Source organism: Bombus affinis, chromosome 1, assembly GCF_024516045.1.
Source record: "Bombus affinis isolate iyBomAffi1 chromosome 1, iyBomAffi1.2, whole genome shotgun sequence".
Classification (NCBI taxonomy): Eukaryota; Metazoa; Arthropoda; class Insecta; order Hymenoptera; family Apidae; genus Bombus; species Bombus affinis.
The window spans coordinates 14,318,187-14,344,056 of record NC_066344.1 but is presented as its reverse complement, the minus strand read 5'-3'; the positions used below and the strand labels follow the sequence as shown (position 1 = coordinate 14,344,056).

Here is a 25,870-nt window from a genome sequence, read left to right as displayed (position 1 = left end):
TATACGGGCCAAAGTGGTTTTCATTCCACTTCTTGAAAACAATCCTGCTCACAGGTGACCATAAATAATATTCCAATTGCAAACAAAGATTCAGTCAGATATCTGGACATGGTTCTGGACAGAAGAATGATATAGAAATCGTAGATAAATTCAAGTAACTTAAATTAAAATTAAGAGAATCCTACTGGTTCATTGGCTGACGTTCTAACTAAAGCCATATTAAAACCTGTTTGGACCTATGAGATCCAACTATGGGGAACAGCGAGTAATTTCAACATAGAAATTCTTCAAGGATTGCAATCAAAAACTCTAAGATCCTTGGTATGTTACCAACGAAACAATACATCGCGACCTTAAGATACCTAAAGTTAAAGAATAAATGTTCAAACTCAGTGATAGATATAACATAAGAATTAACGATCACCAAAACCCACTAGTTACTCAATTATTTGACACGATGGATCAGATCCGCAGGTTAAAAAGATATTACCCTTTAGACTTAAACATTAGAACTACCAATAAATTTAACACGAAGTTATTTCTACCAAAGTTAGTAAAAATGACTGGTCTTTAAAAAATACGTAATAATAGAATATTTTTTTATTTATTGCTTTATTACTTTCTTACAGAAGGAATTCCATGTTATGTAGTATATTTTTGGTATTATCAATCTATCTGGGACCATGATCCCTAAATGAGAATTGACACATTTATAAAATTGTATAACCAGTCATTTTGACTGGTGTGGTATTTCTAATGTTAGCATTTAGCGATCTAGCGATCGATCCGGAATTTTCCTGATAACTGATATCATCATATCGAATGATACGCAATAAAAATTTAAAAAACGTGTGAGAAGTTGTACAAACCGAGGAAACTGGTTAATTGTGGCTCGATATACAAATTGCAGAGCCCTTTTACACTTTGACAAGTACCAGTTGTTTTGACTGGTGTTGGTATAAGCAGCCTCGATACAAAATTATTTTCAGTTTGAATACATAAAAAACAAAATAAAATCCATTATATTATTCTTTTAGTTATCGTTGCGAAAGTCATTACATCATTGTGGAAGAAAAATTTAACATGAAGTAGGAATTTTAAAATAAAATTGTTAAACCAGTCAATTTGACTTGTGTGGTAGTTCTAGCGTTAAACATTAGATTCAGTTAGAACCAAACATACAATAATCGTTAATTATTCACGTTATAGTACCACGCCAGAATAATTTACTTATAATTTTCAATAAGAATTGATTGTAAACTACTTCCAAATAAAAGAAAAAGCTTTTTGAAAATTTACTTCCCATTGATACGTATAATTCCATCGATTTCTCTACTTTCCAAGTTAACCAACTTGGCAAATAAATATAATAAAGTAACTAAAGTTAGCAATAATTTCTACTGTTAAGGTGGAAAGGTGTCCTAATATGGACTGACTTATGGCTGGTAGCGTATATCCGGTGTCCCTGTTTCCGCAGTCGTGTCGCGCATCCGCGTAAACTTGCCCGGAATGGAAAGCCACGTCCTGCGACGTGAAATTGTCTTTTGTTCGCGGGAAAATGATCATCGATGGATCCCAGTTTCATCCGACCGATCGAAAAGCCGTGCAACAATTCCAATAACGTCGCAAGTTTCTCCATACGAGCCACTCAGCTCTGTCCATTTTCCTGGCCTTCGGACAAACTTCAAGTTATCTTCTCTATGGCCCTACACTGCATCTTTCGAAGTGTCTGAGCGAAAGTTTATACGTTCCAGAGTTTCGTAGAAAGATCGTTAATGCTAGACCAGTGATATATACGCGATATCTCCAAAAGGTAAGATTCTTCTAATTCGGAAATTTCCTGATTTTGCATGTTCTCCCGAAGAATTTGTTTCAAATAAAACGGTGCGCCTTAATTTTCTATCTTTCGTTGGCTTCTCGCTTTGAAAAAGATCTCAAAGCGTAGAAGAAAATGGCTGGACAATTTCGTCGCCTCGAGGAAAGAACAATTTCTATGTCGTAAAATTCGCCTTTTATTCCTATAATAAAAAGCTATAGAAAAAGGAAAACAGCCATAGCTGAAGGGAAACTATTTTGATTATTTCATCGATAAATTCAAGATTCCCTGCATACAGACGGCTATTACTTGTATGTATCGATACATCGGGTACAAAATTGCTGGAGACACGTGGTTGCTCTCGTATCTCAGGGACACGAGAGACGCCAGCAATTTTTCTTGCTCGGTACATGAATTCCACGGAAGTATTTCCATCCGCAATCGGCCGTGGACCGTGGTCATTGAACAGGACGGTGAAAATAAAGTATCGACAAGACGATGTGGGGTGACCACGAGGAGAAGAATCAGAGTTATCGACCTGGTACGACGCAGAAGGAAAATGAATGGAAGAAGCCCGGCCATGATAGAAAGAGACCAGACAACGAGCAGCAAGTACAATCGAATAATTCTGGTTCGCTGATCAATTTTATACGCTCGAACTTCTCCTGTCGGGTTATCCATCACGCGGGCATTTGACCCTTCGTTTCTTCCATTTTTCCTAACCTTCTGGCACACCCCTTCGTCCCGCCATTTCTGGTTTGCCGCTTTTTTCCGTGTTTCTTGCTCTTGTCTTCTCGCGCTCTAATATCTTCAGAAAGTGTCACAGTTCGTTTTGCGGAGATTGTTTTTATAAATTGCTAGGAAGAAGCATCGATATCTCGTGTCCAAGGGATTTGCTATAAACGAGATAGGTCGTTTTATATTCCCCGCAGGTGTTCTTTTTCGTGGTCGTGATTGGAATATCATGCTGTCAATATGCTACGACTGACGAAAGTAGATTTGGAACTACAGTAATTCTCCTCGGACACTTTCTCCTCGGCTTTTTATGATTTATCGGAGACTCGAGGAATCGACGATTTACAGGCTCCAAGAATAGAGTAAGCAATTCTATATCTGTTCGATATATTTCCTGTCTTTCGTCGTGATTAGGATATCACGTTGTATTTCAGCGTTACGTCGCTACGAGCCACGACCACGAGATTCTTTCGGTATCATTTTCTACCTTTCGATGAAGTTTCATACAGAACTTTTCGGTCACACTGTACTCCCATACAATACACAGCACACACACTCCTGCCCTTCGTTCCACTTTGCTTTTCATTCCTCACCAATATTCTGCCATAAATATTCTTGTTGAGAACTGTGAATCTTAATCGCCGAAATAAAAGTAAGGAAACACTAAGGTTACACTTAGAATTCATATTAAAATAGTTTTAGATTTATTTAATAAATGATTTCCTGGATCTTCGTCGATACACGACAGCGTCTCAGCGCTCTCTTCGTCTTTACCATCCTCTTTACCAGACTACCAATGAAACAGTTGCATTCTTCTGTTTTATGAAACTCTGTGCATGCACATATTCCAACACACTCATACACATATATGTGTGTCACTACTACTCTAGCATGCAAAATTATACATATCTCAATAATTCTTCTTCGACCTTCGCTGTTCGTAGGTCAGTATTGGCCCGAAGATTAAACGATTAAAAAGAAAATCTTCTCAGTCGCGTATCATCCGCAGTTCTATCGTATTCTCTTCGGTTGTTTGTCCTAACAACAGCATAAAAATTAGAGTATCCATTAGACTTAACAGATTTCTATTTAATTTCCATTTCCTCAGTCGTATTCGTCAAAATATAAAAATGTGTAAGAGTTCTCAGTCTACTAATAATTGACCGGTTTTAGTTATTTGGTGGTCGGCAATATGAAGAGCTTCGTTTTCGAGCAAGTAGCCAAGCTAAATCAAACTCGTCAGAAACTGGCCAGCCCGATCGAAATGATAATCCCGCGGAAATGAAGGTGCAGATGTCGGATGAAACGATTCGTAAACCGACGTGTATAACTTTTCTGGATTAAGTGACGGGGAGATTCTAGGGAAGTTTGCGGAAGAGATTAAACTTACCGGAAACTTGAACGGCTCTCTCCTCCTAACTGCTAACATCACGCAAAAGCCACACGCCACTTCTGCAATCAGAAAAGACAAAATGTTGATCGTTGGTATGCAGAGTATGCGATGATTAAACGGCGACACCGCGATATTCTCATTTTTGAGATAGCGTTGCTATGCTATTCCCAGGAACGATGGTTGTGCGACGGTAATACAGGAAAATAGATACGCTGTTACGTTGGAAGCGGAGGTCAGAGCGCACATGCTTGGCCAGATTCATCCCCGGGGATGTATTCGCGAACTTACGCCGCTCCTGGGGCCAATAGAATTCACGGATGCGACGCAAGCTCTCGTGTAAAATCTGTATCGCTTTAAATCGAGATTCTCCGCTGGTTTACTGCTGCATCAATTTGTTTGCTGGAATCGAGACCAGAATGACAAAAGCTGCGACAACGCGATGCGCTCTATAATCGTGGCGATTGATTCTGTTATTATCAGGTTAGGTAGATTTATGGGAAATTCAAATGTGCTCGTAATAAGAAATAAGATGAAGTAGCTGAGCAAAGTATTTAAAAGTTTATCGTCGAAAATTCTTACATATTATGCAGATTGTAGGTTGTATAAAACATCTCGAAAATAGCATGATTTTATATCGTTCATGGCTTTTTAAAACAAATACGAATATCATATTGGAAAAGATTGTCGGTCAATGAGAATTTCAAAATCTAAATCTCATTTACCACTGTCATTTTCGTATACCAACAAGAGACGCCATTTTTCCCCCACAAGAAACATCTCCTTCCTGTTTCAAAAACTTCATTATGTCATCCTCTTTCATCATCACATCGCTCCGATAAGAGTCCATTTCACTGGAAATAGCGTTAGGGTGGCAATCGTGCGGAGGTGGGTTCGTTAAGGTCGTTACGTTCTGTTTCCACGGTCGGTTCACGGTTGGTAAAATCTTTTCGCGGCAACAAAAGCTTTTCTTGCTCGTGTTCTCCAATCTTTCATCCCTTCTTGGTATCATTGTCCCTGTAGTTCAACAACTTCTCATTTACGTCTCATAGCGGAATAGAGTTTTCCACGGTTTTCCACACGTGTACACGAGAGCCTTACATGCTACGTGTCTGTTCGACAATGGATTAACAAGGACTAGTGGCGAGCTTCGAAGAACGCGACGTTCAAGCGCATGGGAGAAAAGGACGCGGATTTCTGTCGCGAGGTGGTCGACAATTTTCCGTCGAATTGAAAAATGTGCGCGAATTGTGTCGCGGTAAAAGCGCATTTCTCGTTAACGAGAGGAAATTTTAATCGCATTGCAATACGAACCGAAGCCGGAGTGTCGCTCAACCAGACTGTTCATTGATCGAAGCAAATGAGCGTCGCTTATATGGACCATGTTTTTCGCGAAACACACCGGTAATTGAAGCCGCCTCGCTTTAATTTGCAACAAACTCCTCGAAGGATTAACGGCTCTAATTGGGAGAGGGGAGAGAATCGGCGGTCGAGAGGGTCGTCGACGAGTTTCTACAAAACGGTGGTACCGCGAAGTTGGAGCAGTCGTGGCAAAAATAAAGTACCAACTACGCTCGTAAACGAATCGAACTCGCTCTACTGTCGCTCGTTCGTCGTCATTACACGTCTCCAAACGTTATTCGTAGCTGTTCTTTTTCTCTTTTTTTCCTTTTCCTCTTTTCGATCGAAATCAATTTGGTCAGGAAGTTAGGGACGTTCTGTCTGTCTATGCGCGTACGATCGCTACGAAGCTTTATCGTCACCACCTTTCTCTGGGGATTCGATTAGGCGCACCTGTATGCCTTTGCCTATCTGGCTCACTCGATTACGACGTCACCGTGAATTTGCTCCGGTAACCTGGTTACTGCGACGCGACGGTGCGGGTCGAGATTGAAAATTCGCGTGAAAAAAGCGCGCGTACATAACATCTGATAATACGAGCACTGGCATGTTGTCCGGTTACAGAGAATGCGCGCTCTGATAAACTGTCGTTCGGTAAAACTTGTCGAACGAAACTCGAAGGAAAAATGAAACATCGTAATAATCTACAGGCTGTATCGCAGAGAAACGTTCAAGTGTGCAGTGCTTGCCGATATAAGCAAAAAAAGTCGTGACGAAGCTACAGCACGTTTTCGTCGGAGAAATATTATTTGCTTAAGAATATTATAGGATGATATTGCACGTAGCGATGCGGTTAGAAAATCCTGGATATTTCTCGATAACTCGCGTCGAAATTCTGCCATCATAGTTTCCATATGAAATTCCTTATTGACTTTGAAAATAGAAATATCGTGTTTGTCATCTGCGGTCTTCATCCCTCGTTGCTCCGACACATTCGTGTTCGCCAGAACGCATAACTACCGAAAGCACGATCTTAGACGCGTTAGTTTCTTCCTCGTTGAAGAAGTTGGTCGCGACACGCGTCGATTGTCCATGGCAGGTATATAACAGAAGGTAAAAGAAAACGAGGAAAAAGATGGGTGGAGAGCGGAGGAGCAGAGGGAAAGAAGAAAGCGGCTGAAGCAGCGCGCCGCGAGATCTCTGGCAATTTGTCTTATCTTCTTTCTCTGTCCTGTCTCTGTCCAACGCTCGCCACTTTTCTCTTTCTCTGCTAAAGCAGAGCGTAGTGTGCCTATCGATCCAGCAGGTCCTTCGAAGGGTGTGGTTGTGTTACTCGGCGTCGCGACGCCTCTACTCCCCTTCTACTCTCTCCCTGCTGCTCTGCCTTCTGCTCTATCCGCTCTCTTCCTCTCTTACGCTGTTCTATCTCGTTTCAATCCGTTCGATGCTTCATTGCTGGATCGAAACGAGATCGCCACGTGTCTTTCGTTCGCATGTACGAGTTTCCAAACGCGCGATTTTTCTTCGCTGTAGACCAATAATGCTGTGTCATTGTTATTTGTCAATAGCGATTCCGTGTGACAGGAAGATTCATATTTTTAACGATGCGATGCACATGAATTTTGTGATTGAGATATTGGACGCGTAAAGAGTATCGGTCTTCGCTAATATTCAGACGAACGAGTGTATTTTTAATCGAACATTTACGTTCGTACTTATACCGAAAGAATCGTTCACCTATCGATCGTAGACAACTAAACGCGAATTTTATAGATTATTCATCAATAGAAAAGCACGGTCGGTGAGGTCCAATATGGACAAACGATGTGACGTGGTATAGTTGCAGCTTCGTATCAGTGTGGCTATAATTTTACAGTTTTATTTTTCCAAAGTAGAAGCATACGCAACAAAATTGCAATATTGGTCACATCACTCGTCTTTGAATCTAAATCACGAAACAACAAAATTCGACGAATGTCTCTGTTGGAATAGTTTTGCTTCATCTGTCTTCTACGCTGGATAGACTTGGCTTCCAATTATTCGAGGCGTCGAGGAGGCGAAAATTGCTCGAAGTAATCGGGAAGTTTTCGGCATCGGGATATGGATGGCGATTATCGATGGCAACGAGTTCCAAACGAATTGCGATATTAAGTAAAAATGGGCCAGCCGATCGTTATCGGGCAGATATCCCTGCGGAATTTCGTTCGTCCACGTGGATTTAACGACGACGGCGGATATAATTGGAAATCGATATCCAAGAAAATTCTATCCATTCTGCACGGGTTATTATTCTATTAATTTGTTCGATTCGATTTCGACTGGAAGACAGCTGTGATTTTTCAACCTCGTTTGCTCTCCTCGGTTCTTATCTTTCAAGACGAGTATTCTCGATTCGTTTCTTCTCGTCGAGAACGTATACCGTGGACGAAGAAACTTATCATGCAAAACTCTTATCTATACGTTACGTCTGTTACGTAAAACATTTTGCAATTCTTTCTTCTTATCTACAACATTTTGAAATCTCACTAGCGTGTGAATGAGATACACGCGACTGTTATTATGATTGTTATGGCCAAACTCAAGACCAAAAATATAATAAATTCGTTCTTCCGTTAAATATTTCGTAAACACGCAGGATATTGCCATGAAAGAATTCTACAAGCGTTCGAGTATTTTCAGTCCTATAAAGACGGACCAATTTTCTGTGTGGTTAGAAAAAATCATGATATACGTGTGTACTTTGCTTTCAAAGAATTTGCAGTTGAATCCTCGATATTGTGCTTTCTAAAAGATGAAGCTCGCTGCGAGCATAATTTTGGCGCTGGAAAAGTCTGTTCCTTCTCGTTTCGTCTTCTTTTCATAGAGAAGAGATCGTCAAATCGAAAGGGGAATACGGCTCGTATCGTTCGCGATATTCAGATGCCGAGCGACGACGTTCACAAAGCGATGTCTTTCTATTAAAAAATTTACTCGAATATCTCTGAACTACCTTTGGATTTATTTCAACCGGTTAATACCACTTGTACATAGATTTCTTCTTTTTTCTATCTTCGTATTCTTTAATGGTTTCGATGTTTCGCGTTCTTCCTCTTACAGCGAAAAGAGTGAACGCGTGTCAATAGTAACAAATGATCCTTAAAAAGATTCGAATGAAACTCTATAGGCTTGAAGAATGTACACAGTTGCTGTACGTTCCCAAAAGAACGTGGTCGACGCAGTTTCCTTATACACTTTGGAAAATTCTTCGTCGTCTCTAGCATTTTCTTCGGACGTATTAAAAGGCATTCAATCTTGTAAACATTTTCTTCTATCTCCAATCATTTTTTAATTAGTTCACAGAGTTATACAAACTCGAGTTATCGTATCCAAGAAAAGATACGTACAATTTTTAGTCGATCTTGAAGCCTACAGATTCTCCAAATCTAAGCCGGATCTGCTTTGTCAGTTACGTCGAACAGGCTGGCGCTTTTGTAATTCCTTTGCAGACGCGAGAAAAATCGCTGGGAAGATCTGCAAGGCGGTGCTTCTCAACGTCCGCAGGAAAAATTGCGCAAGAACTCGTTATACCCGGAAGCAATCGATTCGCAAATGGCTCTTTCCCATCGATCAGTCTGGCAGCCGCGCGTCGCTCCGAAGATTGAGATATTTATGAAGGCGATCCCGGTGGACGCAAGGGAACGATGAACGCGTATGTATTTGTACGAGCTGTATCATAAAATCGAACCGGAGCAACACGTTTACATAATCGCTTTCATATACGTGTCGCCGCTGCAAAATGTTAATGAAGGAGAACTTTGAGAATATTAGGTTGTTCGAAAAGTGTCTTTTTTTCGCAAACGTGTTTTTTTACAACAGTGCACCTTCATATAAACATGAAACCAAGTCTATGAACTGTGTAATTTGACAAAATAATATAAAACAAAAAGCGTCTATTATTTTCTCATAAAACGAAAGAAACTTTTCGGACAACCTAATACATTGAAATTTAGCCTGGAAAGTCGAGAAATCATGAGAAAATGAAACTTACGAGTTTTGTAATTTCCCCAACAATAAATTACCCCATTAGAATGTTAGTATTGTAGTATCGTGGACGAGGGGCCTAGGGGTGTCAGGCGAGTTATAAACAAGCGGTTGCGGAACATGTGCGTGGTGAGGCTAAGACAAAAAACAAGGGGTTGCTAAGGGAGAAAAAAGGAATTAACGGTCATTGTGAATTGAGAAGTCAGAGAGTGCGAATTGCGTTGCCGAGATAGTGTTGCTAGTGTCACATCGGAGACACAAGAAATCACGAAACCGATAGATCGCTGGTGATCTCCTCGCATCGCAATTCGAACGTTTCACGAATAAGGTGAAGAAATTAAATTTTGTATATGATAATAGAATTTATTATGCAAATCCAATAGAGTGACGGTTCAAAGTGTCACAACAGAATGATTCAAAGTGTTACAAGAGACTGATTCAAAATGTTTTAACAGATTGGGGCGAGCGCTTATTTTGGAGGGTTTTATACTGTGGTTTTAGTACCTCTGGAGGGGTTGTCGTCTGGTGTATCTCAAAGGCGCCTATTCCGTTACTATTTGGTTATTGTTTTGATGGGTGTGGTATGCAGGATGTCTAGCTTATCCTATTACCGTTTCTGAGCGGGTGGTCTTCTTGAGCGTGTGACACTAGCGAGAGTGTGATCCGTGTGAGAGAGAGCGTTGGATTCGTGGTGACGAGAGTTGCAAATTAATTACCTAGTTGTCTTAATTATAATATGTTATTGTGATTAGTTCATGTTGAATAACCATCGTTGCCTGTTTAACCAACATCTGTTTAATCCATTTATTGTAAATAAACTAATTATAGTAAAGATCTTGTAGCGACACATGAGCTAGAGGACAATTCGAATCATGTTGTTGTTTTACTTTGGAGTATCAACATCGTTAGGACATACATAATGTAATAATAAATAAACTCTGGGCAAAACAGTGTCGCCGACAGTGTCTCGTCAAACAAAGTCGAATTTAAATTTTCCGGCACTCCCCCGACTAGTATAATTAACGAACGTGATCGTAAGGTGACCAGTTTTTCAGCCTCAGTCTCGAGCGATTTTATTAGCGATCAATACACAGTCTTTAGCGAATCAGTTAGTACCAAGCGTCTTAGCGAACATTCTCTGTATTTATTAATTATTTTAAAATATATTTGACGGTTTCAACATCGAGTTATCTCGTCATTTAAACCACACGACCAACCATCCTCTACAATCCTACAGTATTGATGTTAACGTTTGATCGATGAGGATTAATATATTTATAACTTAAAGCAATACTTGTCATAAAATCGCAGAAAATCCTGTAAAATATAGCGTCTGTGAAAAATTACAAATTATCCGTTTTAACTTTAATAGCAATGAAAGTACCTAGAAACGAGTTATTCTCCTCGTTTCGCAATTAATCAGCGGACCAATTAAACAGCGTCCTCGATGTGCAATTACCTGGCCGCGGAAATTCTTGTTTACCTATTTTCCCTTATTACGTTCACCTCGCAAGTTATATCCGCGTAGCTGTTACTCGTTGTTCATATATATATATATATACATATATGTACATATATATGCGCAACATATACGTACACAGAAATATACATACGCAAAGAGGAAGCCACGGCAGGGATGAGGATTAAGGGCGCGTTTAAGGGCTGTTTACGGTTTTGCGGACGGCCGGCTATAAGCCTGCGTACGCTCGGCGTTCGTGGTGCGTCGGAATTTCGCCGCTGGTTTATGGATAGCAAGGGAAATCGGGTCGGGACGAAGGGAACTGGATAAACGTTCGGCCGTTTGTTCGTGCCGCTTGTGGATTGCGTAAGAGAGGAGAGAGGCAGGCGATCCGAGGAGAGGGCCTTCGCTTAACCAGGCGGTAATTCACGGTTAAGTCATTGTAATAAGCTTTGTCTACACGCTGCTTGGATCAGAGATTCGACGCGTAATAGGATTTCGTTGCGTGTTAATTCGGCTCGATTGAAGCCGCTTCCTCTCCAAGGATTAATTTAATTATTCAATCTACGCGTATCACTTGTCTCGAGATAATTTCCAACGTCGTCTCCATTGATATTGTCATCGCGTTCGCGTTTCTTATATAGTTCACGAGTATGTTTTAGGAAAACGTTCGTACACTTTTAACGCGTTATGCGTGTTATGCGATACGCTAAAATCTGATTATTATGAAACTCGACTACCGTGATTATGTAAAGTTTCAAACAAATTTGAAAAGCATTACGACGAGATATTTGATGAATTTATGGGAGGATTGTGATATCGCATTATTATTGTATGTGGTAAAATAATCATTTTGAATTGGTTGCAGATGGACTATGAAAACGAAGCATCTTACCGCAACGTAACGTAAATTTTTCTTGGGAATGGAGGTGATCCGCAGGTTTCAACGATGGTACGTATAATTTATACTTTAAAAATTGTTTATTCCGCGAATCCACAAATTGAAAAACGGTAAAGGTGTTGGCGTTACAAACACTATGTTTTTAATTCATCTTAGTATTTGCTATTATTCACGTCATCTCTCACAAATGAGCTGAAGAAGTTGAATAACTCATTGCTCGAGAATCGAACGTTAATCGCGTACTTACGTAACAAAATTGTGAAGTTGGAAGAGACTTAGTTTTGTGTAAAATGTATTGTTTTCTCGAGAGCAGACACGAACAAATCTGCAAGTAATAGACGGTTGTAAGTCCTGTAAGTAATTCAAGACGATCTCTCAAATGCGGTAAATCCAGGTGAATTTGCCAGGTATTATTCGCGCTCCGTTCGATCCCGTACACCATGTTCAAACTTTGACAGACTCTTCGACTCGACGATGCCCTCTCGACAAATTCCCTCGTCGTGTTCGGCATCGTTAATTCGCGGCTGTTTTGAAAGTACACGGCCGCGTGGATCCTTAGTGGTTCGTTAAGCGCGAAAACTTCTAATTTCCACGTGTCTAACGCGAGCCAGCTGCGCACACAGCTCCTACAGTGAAGCGTCGTTGTTTGCCACTGTTTGACAACTGTATAGTAATGAGCTCTATGCAAGGTGTTTGCTGAGAAAGCAAAGAAAACGTTTGTTATCGCGTCTTGAGACAACGTTACGAAATTTCAGGATGAACTCATCGCCTTTCAGCTAAAACCTATCCTTTCGGTCGCCAAGTTTACAGGGTGTTCCAACTTTTTCCATTCAAATTGTATTTTTCAATCTTGCGCACATACTCTTCTTCTTCTTCTTATTATTATCTTAGTATTGTATATTATACAAGTAAAAAAATATAAATGGTCCGAAGCTTCGTCGAAATGTTTGAAGAAAAATACGAAAAGAAGAGAACGATAATGTATTGGAAATTCCGATACAAGACGAGAATAAAACGTCGATCGATATAATTAATGCTATATAATTAATACTTCAAAGTATCTATCATTCTTGTCGGTAAATACAAGATCGACAGTAGTGAAAAATTTCGTCTCAATGAATCACCGATTCTTCGTACTAATCCGCGACGTAAATTAATTCTTCTTTAATATCGTCTTTCTTCTTCCAGGTTTCTAATACACAATGGCATAAAATCGAGCCTGTGTCACAGCATCGTTCCTTTCATATTTCGTATTTAATAAATCACCAAACGACTTATATACTTTTCCATTTAAAAAATCGTTGCCTCATTATATCGAGAAACTTGAACTTTCCCGAACTATTGGGTTGGCAACTAAGTGATTGCAGATTTTGTCAATACCATCTAATGACAAAATCCGCAATTACTTAGTTGCCAAGCCAATACGATACAGAGCAGATTAAAAAATGATAGTCTGAGGTGCTTGGAGCACCCGGTGTACATGGTCACTGGTAACAAGATATTACAGACTGAAATGTCTATTAACGTCGGGATCTTCGTTTTTCTCGTTTCCTTTTTCGAGCCTTCTAGCTGTCGCCGCGTCAACTTCGCACTAGCTTTCCAGACGGTCGGTCGATGGGAATTACAAAAAGGACAGGACGGAATACGTCGTCGTAGTTAAGCACTGTCACCGTTGTCCGCGATAATTGCTTTTTATCGGATAGCCAGCGTTTTCGATTCGCTTGCTTCGGGGACGCACTTTCGCGATATATGCCACGCGTAATCCGAAGTTTTCCAGCGCTAACGAAGGAGTTTGCGATCACGTGCATGGAACGCACGAATCAGATTTCCCCTTGGTCCAGAACCGTAGATTGGACCTATAACGAGCACATCGTACAGCGCCGAGTATTAAGCTCGTCCACGGTGAAATCCCTTAAGCCAATTTACCTAGCTAACCCGACTTGCCACCTTAGCCCGCTGTCAGTGTCGATAGATAACGACGAAAGAACGCGAAGAACCCTGAAAGCTTTTAAGACTTCCGCTGTATCGTTTATCTTCCGTTTTTCTATTTTTTCTTCTTGCAATTCAGCGCACTTGGTTATGGAGAAAAGGATATGGAGAGAAAAAAATTAAAGGAATTTTGGGATTTTACGTTGGGAATATGTTTCTACTGTTGTCACAAAAATATCGAACACGCGACATTAGAATATCGATATCTGGTTCTTGCGTCGATTATCAATTACATTTAGCTTTGTCTTGTCCTATACACGTGACGAAAAATTCAAGTTATCTCGTATATGATTTTTTAAAATTACTGATGAAGCTTGGATCTGGCGTTTTGATAGATCGCGAAGTCATCGTAGGTGGAGGTATTAATCCAACAATTTTGTGATTTTGAAATGTATAAGTTTGTCCAAGATACGTAGCGATGAACGCTATTTGGAATCAAATATGGATATGCAAACAAATATTAGTCATATATACTGTGTATAAAATTAAATATTTGTTATTTTAATTATGAGAAAATTCTTTTATCCAAAGAATTTTATCTCGCTGCTAGCTATGTACATTTAAGCGCTTGATGTTTGCTCGAGGAATATCAGTAACCGAAATGTCGTATGGATTCTTGTTAGGAAAATGTGGCTGGATAAACGATAAAGTATTGTTACGGTTTTTATAGCACATCTAATATGGTAATGCTTCTTTTGTTGCATAAAAATACATCATATAAAACGTTATGGGTCATTTCGTTAGAACGTCGTAGCAACAGCGATGAAATTCACCCCGTTTCCCGAGGAACGTCGTAACGTAAATGTCTTAAACAAACCATTCCTTCGAGACATCGTATAAAATCCCTCTCTTAAACTTTGCTTAAATTAGTCAAATTACTTAATGCCTCGTTCATACTAGTTAAATTACTGAAATTCAAGTCGCTTGAATTTGAATAACCTGACTTATTATTACCACGTTTGATGACTCGATTTAGGCAAATCGATATCAGTGAAAATGAAACTAGGGATAGTATCACGTTGTGTAATAATTTTCGTTGCTTTGAAGTCAGGCAATCGTTGGGAGAATTGCAGCTTCGTTTGAAAGAATACTCCAACTGAAATAACAAGTTTCCATTAACAAAGTAATCCGAATTTGAATTCAAAGAGAAGTTAGAGTGAACTGGATTGTTCGATAAAACCGATGCTAGAAACTTGTAAATACATTTAAAGCGGGGAAAAACAAGTGCACGTTGCTAGAGCATACGTTTGAATCCAAGTTACTCGAATGTAGAAATTTATCGAACAGAATCGACACGAGGGTCGATAACAGAATAACAGAGCCTGTGTATAATTAGTACAATTAACTGATATAACTACGATTATATTATTCGTAGTTATAGTAAATCTAATTGTACAATATGCAAACTAAACGACCGTGAATTATAAGGTTAGACGAAGAGAAACTGAATAGCCTTCATGCAACGCGAAGTCACCAGGGTGAGAGAATAGCAATCAAGTGTCAGTTATCTGTTGAAGTGGCTTCTCAGAAGGGATCGTAGTTACTCAGAGCTTAGTCGAAATTTACGAGGCAAGTGGTAATGTGTTCATTGCGGTGCATTACTTAATTTTGCTCAGTGGCAAGAAGAGGACAGACGGTGAAATTCCGGTCGATCCCGCGAGACGAAATTCAAGGTGGAACGCGAGAGTTTTAATTTAACGTTCGTTTAACGGGTACGCGAGGAAAAACACACGGAATGCTCGTTGGCCGGAAACGGACGCGAAACAGAACGTTAATTGTGCCGTGATTTTCCGGCGTCGTCACGAGCGAATTATACGACGAGAAATGGCGAACGAAACGAGAGAAAGAGGGGCCAGAAGTCGTTGCGACGCGGTTTTAAACGCTGATGCCGAGCCGGGGGACGAGCGTGGCGGCGCATAAATCAGACATAAATCGACGGTGAGACGCTCAAAAAGTCCAGTTCGCAACGGCGAATACAAACGAGACGGCGGCCTTGCAAAACCGATAGGAACAAATGCGACCGGAAGCAGACTATGGACCAGAATGGCCGAGCCATCGTTGACCGAGGGAAAACGCGCAGCTGCGTCCACGGTGAATGCATAATTTGTTTACGGAGCTGGGGATCGTTTCCGGCACGTCGGTCATCGAATGGCTTCGTCGTCCCGTACTTTCTGACCCAGAAGGCGACCACGATCAATTATCTTTTCCCCTTCGTTGCGTCTTATCGTTCTCAATTTATCGTTCATCGACTTTGCGCGAGAAATTTCTCATATTTCCTTGTAAAGCGTCTGACACTACGATTTTCGATACGGTTTCGCGAGAATGTTTTTATTAGCGTATAGGAATATTAAAAATTTGCATTATTTTCATATTCAAAGTAGTTCGTTCGAGGAGTCGAGTGTCGTAGGGAACGTTGTTCACAACATATAAAATCGCGCAGGAAATTTTCAAGCGGAACTGCTTTCGAAATTGTACGATCTGTGGTTCTAAGATGACAACCTTTGAGATGGGTTTTGACCTTTGAACGTAAAAGGCAGTCGTATAAATTCGGATCCAGGGCAACAGACCGTGCAACTTAACTCAAAGCTTTATACACTTACGTATACGATCAAAAGTTAGGAGTCTATCTATTTGTCCCCACAGAATTCAACAATTTGTAGGAAACAAGGATCTTCCTACGCTGGGAATATCTTTGGGTACAGATATTCGTAATTCTATTAATTTAATTAAATAGAAAATCCGTTTAATGGAAATTTTCTAATTATTCTAATATTCCGAAATTATTCTAATGTACCAGATAGACTAATGTACCATTAGGTACAATAGAGAAAATTATTGCAAATGTTCCACTAGTAATAACACAAGTCCGATATGGACACGTAGAAGCTACAGATCGAGTAATTAACCAATATCGAAGGAGAAGCTCGTCGTGTCTCTGATGAGCTATTAAACGCGATAAAGCTTGTAGTAGTGCGTCGTGCTGTTTGTTATTAATTATTATTGTTGTCAAAGCTTGGGATAGAGGAAATTTGCTCGCAGACGTACGAGATTTTTTTCTAATTAAGGTGATGAACACAAGGTGATTCGCAAGAACCAAGAACGAAGAAGCATCGTCGTAGTGCACCTCGTGAAATCGTGTGTCGTCCTTCAGATTGAAGTAGCCCCGTTGCATCGAAAGATTTATCTACAAAGCTTGTCCAGCACACGAAGCACCGGCAAAAGCATTTTCGTGGAAAGAAGCGCGAGATATCGGCGCGGTACCTTCCAATGTGATTTCGTTGAAGCTTCTTTTGTGTATCCCGGTGTTTCTTGCCGGCTGACGGGATCAGATGATAGAATCGCTATGGAACGCGATAGCAGAGCGAGCTAGGACAGCTACTAGGGGCGGAAGATAAAGAGAGACAAGGAGCGGCAAGCAGAGGCGGAGATTAATCCTAAAGGACCTAAGTAAACCGCTTCTAATGGACCCTGTCACTGGGCTCCAGGACGCCTATCTCCTGTGTACTTCACTTTGCCGGACCACGGAGTGACGATAATAATGGAGAATCGAGTGCGAGAAGGGAAGAAAATGAGGGAAACGGAGGGAGCCAGGGTAGCAGCCTGAGCATTCTGTCTGGAAACCGTGAAGGCGGTGCTGGAAATTAATAGGCTCGTTCGAAAGTCTCCGACCGTCTGTGACAATGGCCAGTTTGGTCAATTGGATCGACGTCGTTTGGGACGTTAGAAGGCGAAGTAGGTGTTCGCTGTTCATCTTCCTGACACGATTTTTATTGAAACTCCAGGTCGGCTGAAACGAGCTTGGCCTAACTTAATGGTTAGAGAATTTGTTAGTAGATAGGAGGAATTAGATAGGTGTCCGAATACACTCGTTTCGATGTTACGAACACTGTTCGTAATTTCCAAGTCTACTGTCCATTGTGACGTCTGTATCATCGATTTAATAACGCAAGAAACGACGGTTTTAGAAATTTCAATGGATAAGAACCATCCAAAGCTTGATGTTCTTTGCTTGACTTTTACAGATGTTGAGGTTGACTGATAGAAGAACGATTGGATGAATTTGTAATAGAAAAATATATTGAAATAAATAAAGGTATAAATATAAGTCTATTGTATAAGTTTATACTGATTCAGATTATCATTCTCATAGTGTTATACAATATAATAGAATAGTGTTATACAATACAATAGAATCGGTAGGAAGTACGTTCATATATTCGTAGCAAAGGACATTAGCAAAAAAGTTAAGCTTGTAGCTCTAGTTAAAGGCCACAAGAAACATAAATAAAGGTATATTTATTAGCTCCTTTGTTCCTAGATATTGTAACCCAAAACATAATTTATATTCAAGGGCACAATAATATGGACTCCTCTTTATTTAGAATACCTTTGATTTCACTAAATTCTATTTTCTGCGTAACAGCGGTCTTCAGATCACGGATATACAAAAATAAAGATGTAGAGTTTTTCTTGAAGTAATTACTTCAACAAGAGATTTTCTTTGCCTGTGGATAGACGATCGAGCTTAATTTTAAAGCGTGGACGATAATAGCAGCAACGAAGAGACACAGGGCAAAAAGATTGAAACAGGTAGTAGAAGAGATACAAATTGTGAGAATTATCTTGGACGAAAGTCGCTCCAGCTACAGTTAGTAGAAGGCTAGGCACTTGTTAGTCTGCACATTATTCCTGTCGTATTTTATTTTCTTCCATGCAAGTTAACGAGCAAGTGTGACATGTTTGTTTATTAAATATTATCTACGTTTCTGTAGTCGTGTCTCGTGCGAATCGACCGAGTCGTCAGACGGCGCTGTATAAATGCGGTCATTAGAATGCGGAACGTAATTTAAGTATAATGGGCCGTATTTGTAACATATTCAAAGTTTACCTAACAACCACAGTGAATCGCGTCGCTGCCGTGCCAAAACACGGGGATATGCATGCAAATGTGGCGAATAGACAAACGGGGCTGCGGCTGTCCGTGTCAGAAGTTCGTTCGAGGATTTCCTTGCGAGCAGACGAATTTACCACGGAACGCCGCGAATGCGAGCAGACGCGGGCGAACGAACGCGTGTACGGGCCGCATACGGCAATCAGAGTTTGCCTGAAGTTTCGGTTTGAACGCGGGGAACGTAGTTTTGCCGCGACGAGCTGCCGAAGCATCGTTCCATTCCCTGTGTTACCGCATTCCGTTAAAATATGAGGAAGGCCGTAACTCCCGTTGTAAGAAGATCGAATCTTCTCTTTGATGCTTCAGAGTATTTCTTATCATTTCTGTGTCTGCAAGTTTCTATTTTCGGTTTCTTCACTGGTTTTTCACAGCGACGATTTATTAATTTCTTCGATCGTGTTGTAAACCGTATTCTCGAGAAGTTTGAATGATAACGGAAGAAACGGATTTATAATTTTTACTTGTAACGATCCTCGAAATTGCCTTATTTTCTGTTTCAATTAATTATATGGAATTAATTATTTGTTTAATTGATAAAATCTTCGACGGCGTTAATATTATCCTGACGAAAAGTTTAAATCGTTTGATGTTCGCCAAACAGACAGTTGTAGTAGCATTTGCTAGTTTTTAAAAATATTTTTCACTCGCATCGACATTTTTCATTCCCGACATTTACGCAACTTTTAACTTTACAACTACGTAAAACATCAAATACACGTTATTTTACAAATATAGATATTACTGTACATCATTCTGAAGCACGCAAAACCATCTTTGCTCCATAGCTAAAATATTCAACATTCTCGGAGGACACGTTCCACCTATTCCACGATATATGCAGTTTGCATTCTGCATCGTTATAACACTAAATGTAGCGAAAATTCAACGAATGTTCGTTCAATTCAATCGCCTAATTTCACCAGAGTCGTGCGATGTATCTTCGTACGCCGATCGTCGCGTTCGCAATTTCTAAAAATTTTTCGAAAGGGTAGCCAATCAGCCTGTCACCGGTGAACGATGGCTGGCAACTCGCTGGCTCGAATGTATAGCGACGAATCAAGCGACAAATTAAGCGACGAGCAGAGAAATTGTATCGAACAGCCGAAATTGTCCAATCAGCGGCACATTCGAAATCCGCGACGGTCGGAGGCAGATCCAGGTTATCTTGCACCCTTCGCCACACGGCTGAGATCCGCTTCTACGAAGACGTTGTCGGCGGTCTCGAGGCTCTGCAGCTTGTAGTCGGAATCCTCATCAGCAAACTTCCCCGTCGACAAATTACCGTCGATCCTAATAAGGCCTCGTCTCCATTGACACGAGGCAGGCAAAGGTTTCCGGGGCGTGGCTGAAGGAACACTGCCTCGAGGTGGTTGCTTCGACAAAGGCTGCGGCGTCGCGCCTCTTCCACGATTTATCCTCCCATCGCGACCCTTTGTGAAGCGAGCGTTATTGACGCCCTCCACGTCGGCCACTCCGTCTCTCTCTTTCTTCCACTTTCTCTTCTTCCTCTTCCTTCTTTTCCTTCTTCTTTTTCCTCCGCGTTTTCCACTTTCCGGTATATAGGTACATTTGGTCTCTCTCTTTCTCCAGTTCGATTCCAGGCTGCATAAAAAGAAGACGCTGTCTTCTTGGGTGCGACCCGTAATTGGAAGGTTCTCATGCGTGGATATCTTTGATCTGTACAGTTACGGATTCCATATCCTACGTGCTTCTCTGTATTTTCCACCGCAACTTTCTCCTATCCCATTTTTATGCGAGGACACAGAGGTACGTGGTAGCGTCACGCGAATCGGTCCACATCGGTTCGAGGCAAACGTCGATCGAACGGAATGTCTAAGGTCTAGTTATCCTGCTGGAACGATTCTAATAGAACGGATAGCAACGGATGGGCGCTATCTTAGATTAAGATCAAATAACGAACGTTTGACAGCGCAACGCGAATACACGGAACAGAGTAGAACGCGTAGAGTATAGAAAGCGTGTAGTAGGCAACTACCATAGATACCCGGTGCAGCCGTAACAATTCATCCTATAGATCCGCTATATATTTCTCCTTCGGTGTATCGCAAAATTATGGTGGATACCGAGCAACTAAATTTTCCCGTCGATGTATGCCCTAACTATAGACGGACCCCTAATGGGTTCGCGGTGGTTGATCGCAAGGGGCAACGATTTCATTGGGACGGTGTACTACGGGGGTTGGGGATTCGAGGCTCTCGTCGGGGTAACACAGAGTAGGGTAACACAGAGTAGGGTAACACAGAGTAGGGTAGCACAGAGGACAGAGGGGTAGCAAGTATAGAGGGCCAACATAGAGACAAGGGGGGTACAGCAGAGGCTGGGATATACTGGAGGGCCTCCGATCGAGCTATCAAATTGTCGCAGTGCGGTAGTGATGTAGGCAGAGGTTTAGGCAGGCTGGCTGGCCGGCGCGCTTCGCTCGGCCGGCTACTGTCAGCAATGTCCAAAGAGTGACAGAGAGAAAGATCGGAAGCGGATACGAAGAGCAGAGACGAAAGCGGGATGACGCGAGTGGCTACCGGGACCGGGGAATCGTCGCTTAGGATCGCAGCTTGTTCCTGGCCTGTCCTCGTTCCTCTAATAGAATTCCGTAGTCCTCTGCAACTGTTTCACTCGGCACAGTCATCTAGTCGAGCGCGTTCTCTTTGCCCCCGCACCGCCGTCTGCTTTCTCTTTCTCTTCTTGTTCTCCACTGTCGTCCGTTCCTCTGTATCCTTCTCTCTCCATCTTTGCCACAGACAGGTACGATCTTCGCAGAGGCATCCCATTGCTCCCTTACTCTTGTATTTCTGTCGCTGTCTCGCGATTCTCCAAGCCTCCACTCCATTCCTCTTCGCTGGAGCCTCCACTCGACTCCCAAATACTACAATTTCAGCCTTGTCGCCACTACGGCACTTTAGCTACGAAATGATAAATTCCTGGCCTGTCTGGCCTTCTCTGCTTCCTCTACACTGCTGCTCGTCGTCGACTTCCTTCTTCCGTGTCCCGATGCTCCCTCAACCACCGACGCACACACCCAAAGTCGTTTCATTCGGTAACCACTTTGTGTTTCTACCGTGGTTAAGCCGACTCGCTCGATTGCTTCGTCGATACTTGCGTTCCTTCTGTTCTGTCGCCTCGATTAGCCGCGCGCATCGTCACGCTGGCTGGAAAAATTTCAAATTTCCGGCGTGTCGATCGATCCATTGCCTGCTCTGCCTCTCTCTCTGCTCCGTTTTCGCTCACTTTCTTTATCTTGGATCTTATTATTGCGACAAATCGCTTCATTCAATCGAACTAACTTTCATTCACCGATCGCTGTTTACATATCGCGTTACGTAGCTACTCTCGTACAATTCGTTAACATTATTTTTCTTACACCAACGGACTCTCCATGCAACATACTTTCCGCATTATGCATGAAAGAGCATTTTCTGGAAAAATAGTACAGTAACATGTTTCTTTATGACGCAAACTACAAGCCGATTTTCCCAAGTTTTCCATCCCGCTCGCGCAGCTTCTTTGTCTGTTTGCACGACGAGTTTAATCGACGAGGATGGTAGCTCGATAGACGAACCGAGGTTAAACGAAGCCCCTCGTCCCAGCCGGAACTTCCGGGCAAACAGAGCTCGTGCAGATCCAGCCTCGCGGAATTCACATAGTCGAACTCGGGTACAGGATCAAGTGGATAAAAACGTCCCAGAGTAGGATAGAATCGTGGTCAAGGCAGATTTCAGAGTGATATATGGACTCATGAAAATATTCCAATATTTGTTGCGTGTGTGTATGTGTATACGAAACATTTTGAAATTTTCATAATACCATCACGAGACCCGACCGTTGCTATTTTCGTGTTAATCAAATTTGAATCAAACCTGGAAATTTATGTAGAAACTACAAGATGCTCAGTACAAGCTCAGTATTTCCTACAGACGATGAAAGTGTTCGAGCAATCGATCGTATTAATTAACAATTCTCGATATTCAATGGGATCATATTTGACAGATCCATCGCTCCAGATTGGTTGTTTATGTCTTATGCTAATTTTTTGCTAAATATATATCTACCATAAATATCCTCTGACTTCTACATACATTTCCATCTTAATTTCCAAGCTGAAATGTAATAATAAAAAGGTGACAATGTACAAAAGTAAAAATTTTGCATGGTAAGTGTTAAAGTATTTTCGTGAGCCAGTGTAAAGCTTGATATAGTCAGAAGTGTGAACAGCAAGTTGTTCCACCATCGTTTCTAGGAAAGCTCATTAACCCATTTGCCTTCCGATTGCTCGAGGGTGGTTTATGTCATCGATACGCACCTGTTCGCCAGTTCCACCGATTAGCTTATCGATACTCCGCGTCGCACTTGGAGAATTAAATTCCCTTTCATTCGAGGGAAGACACTACTCCGATCTAATTAAACGTTCTCGTCGAGGGTACCTTTATATCTCGTGTAACCCCGAATGACGAGCGTTATTCCTGTAGGACGACGAGAAACACGAGCAAGAGCAGAGCAGAGTGTCTTTTCAACGGAATATCGAAGGAGGTATTACGTTAACAAAAGTATTACGTAGGTTTCTGTTCCAACCTGGACAGTCTCGTTTCCTTTGTACAACCGTATATCTGCTTTCCTTTCCGTCTTCCGTTGATCCTTCGGTAATGGGGGAGTTAGGAATATCGAATTTTAATTGAAAATTTGCATAATTGTATAATTTAGCTATGGTAATGTACGATTGATGAAAATTCTTATTTCGCATGGTGTTTTCAAGGAAACTTTATTAGCCCTTTAATGGCACGGTAATGTGCAAGTGTAACACTTTTAATTCTGTGATGGGGGGATTCCAAGCAGATTATAATAAAAGTACTTAAATCCGAATTTCTATGTTGTAATTTTAAGGTTTAATCTTATCGAGAGTTACGCTGACACTTACGTTTTGAGCCGTGTGTTACTTCCAGCGATTCAATTTTCTTCATGTTTACAACGTACGGGATTGTGTAGAATCCTATACTTAACACCTTAACGACCGATAGCCGATTAATCGATTTTTTGTCGCCGACGCCTACCGACCGATAGTCTATTAGTCAGCTTTTTGTCGCCGACAATCTTTCTCATTATTTGAGCAGTAATTTGTTATTTAGTACTAAGGTACTTTGCTCAGTTGTATCAGTTGCGTTGCTTTGTAAGCTCCCACAGTTTTATACCAATTTGAAAAACTTACCGTTCGCGATGAACGAAAAGAATGGTATTGGAGAGTCTAAACCGAAACAGATCCGGCGCCAGGGAGAATCTGCGCTTGAGATGCCGGTTGGACAAGCGTATGCTGTTGAATCGCTAACGGTCAGTAAAGTGTTAACACTTTGTCACGATGAAATTACATGTTTCGCTCAGAACGCCAAGGGAGTATTTTTATTATTCAAAGCATTTAATGGCCAAATAATAATAAATTGATGATGTAAGACAATATTCTTCCCCAATGGACCGTTCTTCTTATTGATGGTCACGGGTGACCACCGTGGCGTCTTGCTAACAGTTGATAGCGACACATTATAACAAGGCTTCGTTTATTTCAACAAATCATTCGCATTCGTTATTTCGTCGCAAGCAAAACGTGCAGAATATATTGTTGAAACGTGTAGAAGATATTAGTAAACAGTATTTGCTCATTCTATATATAATAGCAAGGTATGTGCACATTTCTAACTTCAATTGTATGATTATAAAGCAGCATTTACGATAATTTTCTAAGGTGTGTTTATAATAATATTCGTAGATTACCCCTCAAAGATGTTGATGCAAACACAGTGCATCGTTAGATGCAAGATTTGTTCTCATTTTTTTTTTTATTGATGTTTTAGTAAAAGTGTGTAATTGTTCAGTGAGAGACTTTTTATTTCAAAGTATCTTCTATTTATCGGTTATATTCAAAATGTCCTAACTGTCAATTTTCATATAATTTTTACAATTGTAAGAAGTTCAAGCGCTTCGGTCACCAATGACCACCGTGGAGTCACAGGAGAAACCGTGGCGGGTCACATATGACCAACGTGGCAGTCAAAGTGTTAAGGATTAAAAGTAGCTAACAGTTGAAAAGGTTACAAGAAGGAGATATATAGGTACATTTATGTAGTATCGTGGACAAAAAGGCCTAAGATATCGGTCGAACCATAAACAATGTCGCGAGAGCCGAGGCGTCGTCGGGTCCATCAATGTGTCGTCGGTCCTTTCAAGTGAATAGTTTCGTAGAAAAGGCCTACGTGACTTTGGCCACGGGTGTTTGCGGAACACATAGGTGGTGGGGTGAAAAAAGACAAAGGGATGCTAGAGACAGAGTTAGTTGAGAAGTCAGAGAGAGTGAGTGCAGAAGCCGCAGAAAGTGTGAGTGGAGGAGCCGGAGAGTATGAATCGGGAAGTTGAGAGCCGAGTATGATAATAAGACGTACGACGATATTGTAATCAGTTCGTTGTATTGAGTATTGCTTGTTAAACTAAAACTTAACATCAAATAAAACATCATTACTTGTCCTTACTCCAAGACCCATTCAAGATACTACATTTGTAATTTTCAATTTCTTTTTTAATATCGTTACTGCGAACCATAATTTGCAACTTACGTATATGTCATTCGTCTTATTATTTTCCTACGATATTCTTATTCTTTCATTGTAACCAATACAGGCACTTTGAATCGACTGATACGAAATCAGCGTACGGTTGACCGGAAATTTTTCACACATGAAATTTGCCCATGCATAGCTGGACCATGTGGTCCAAATTTGTAATATATTACAGCTATATTTTTCTCCCACGTTTGGTTTAAAAGAATCGCACGTAAGAGATGGAGAGAAAAATTTAGTAAGGCCCGCGTGACGGCGAATCTACTTTCCACGAGTTGTCACGAAAGGTTGGCGAAAGTATTGCCGCTTTCGAGACGATTCGCTCGGAATCCCAGCTACGTTCGCGTCATAAATACGCGCGGCGAACTCGCGGAAATCTTCGTATATTTATAGAAACGAGCTAGTCGCGAATGCTATCGCATATAAATACGTACATTGGCGTATAGACGAGAATGTGGAAAGTATTTGAACGTCCGTTATACCAAATTTTTATGAATATATTATACGCGTTATACGAATCATTCCGAAATTTCATTAACACACTGTAACGATTACATCGAAAAAGCTTGAAACAAAACCGAAATTGTAAACGAATGTTATGATATATTTGTTCTAATTTTTCCATCATAATGTCAATGTGCTATTAAATGAATT

General features: G+C 41.0%; 2 long non-coding RNA genes across 7 annotated transcripts in view; one reads left to right on the top strand and one right to left on the bottom strand.

The window, feature by feature from the left end:
• The window catches only part of LOC126916916 (uncharacterized), a 206,796-nt gene that overhangs the window by 68,069 nt on the left and 112,857 nt on the right, over positions 1 to 25,870 (top strand). For all 6 annotated transcript variants that reach the window (XR_007710823.1, XR_007710820.1, XR_007710822.1 and 3 more), the window contains one exon: positions 11,630 to 11,713. This is a non-coding gene — a long non-coding RNA (uncharacterized LOC126916916). The remainder of the gene's footprint in view (positions 1 to 11,629; positions 11,714 to 25,870) is intronic.
• Positions 1,072 to 25,870, bottom strand: part of LOC126916934 (uncharacterized) — a 186,538-nt gene continuing 161,739 nt past the window's right edge. The window contains exons 4-5 of the long non-coding RNA XR_007710831.1: positions 3,942 to 4,003; positions 1,072 to 3,589 (exon numbers count right to left, since the gene is read on the bottom strand). This is a non-coding gene — a long non-coding RNA (uncharacterized LOC126916934). The remainder of the gene's footprint in view (positions 3,590 to 3,941; positions 4,004 to 25,870) is intronic.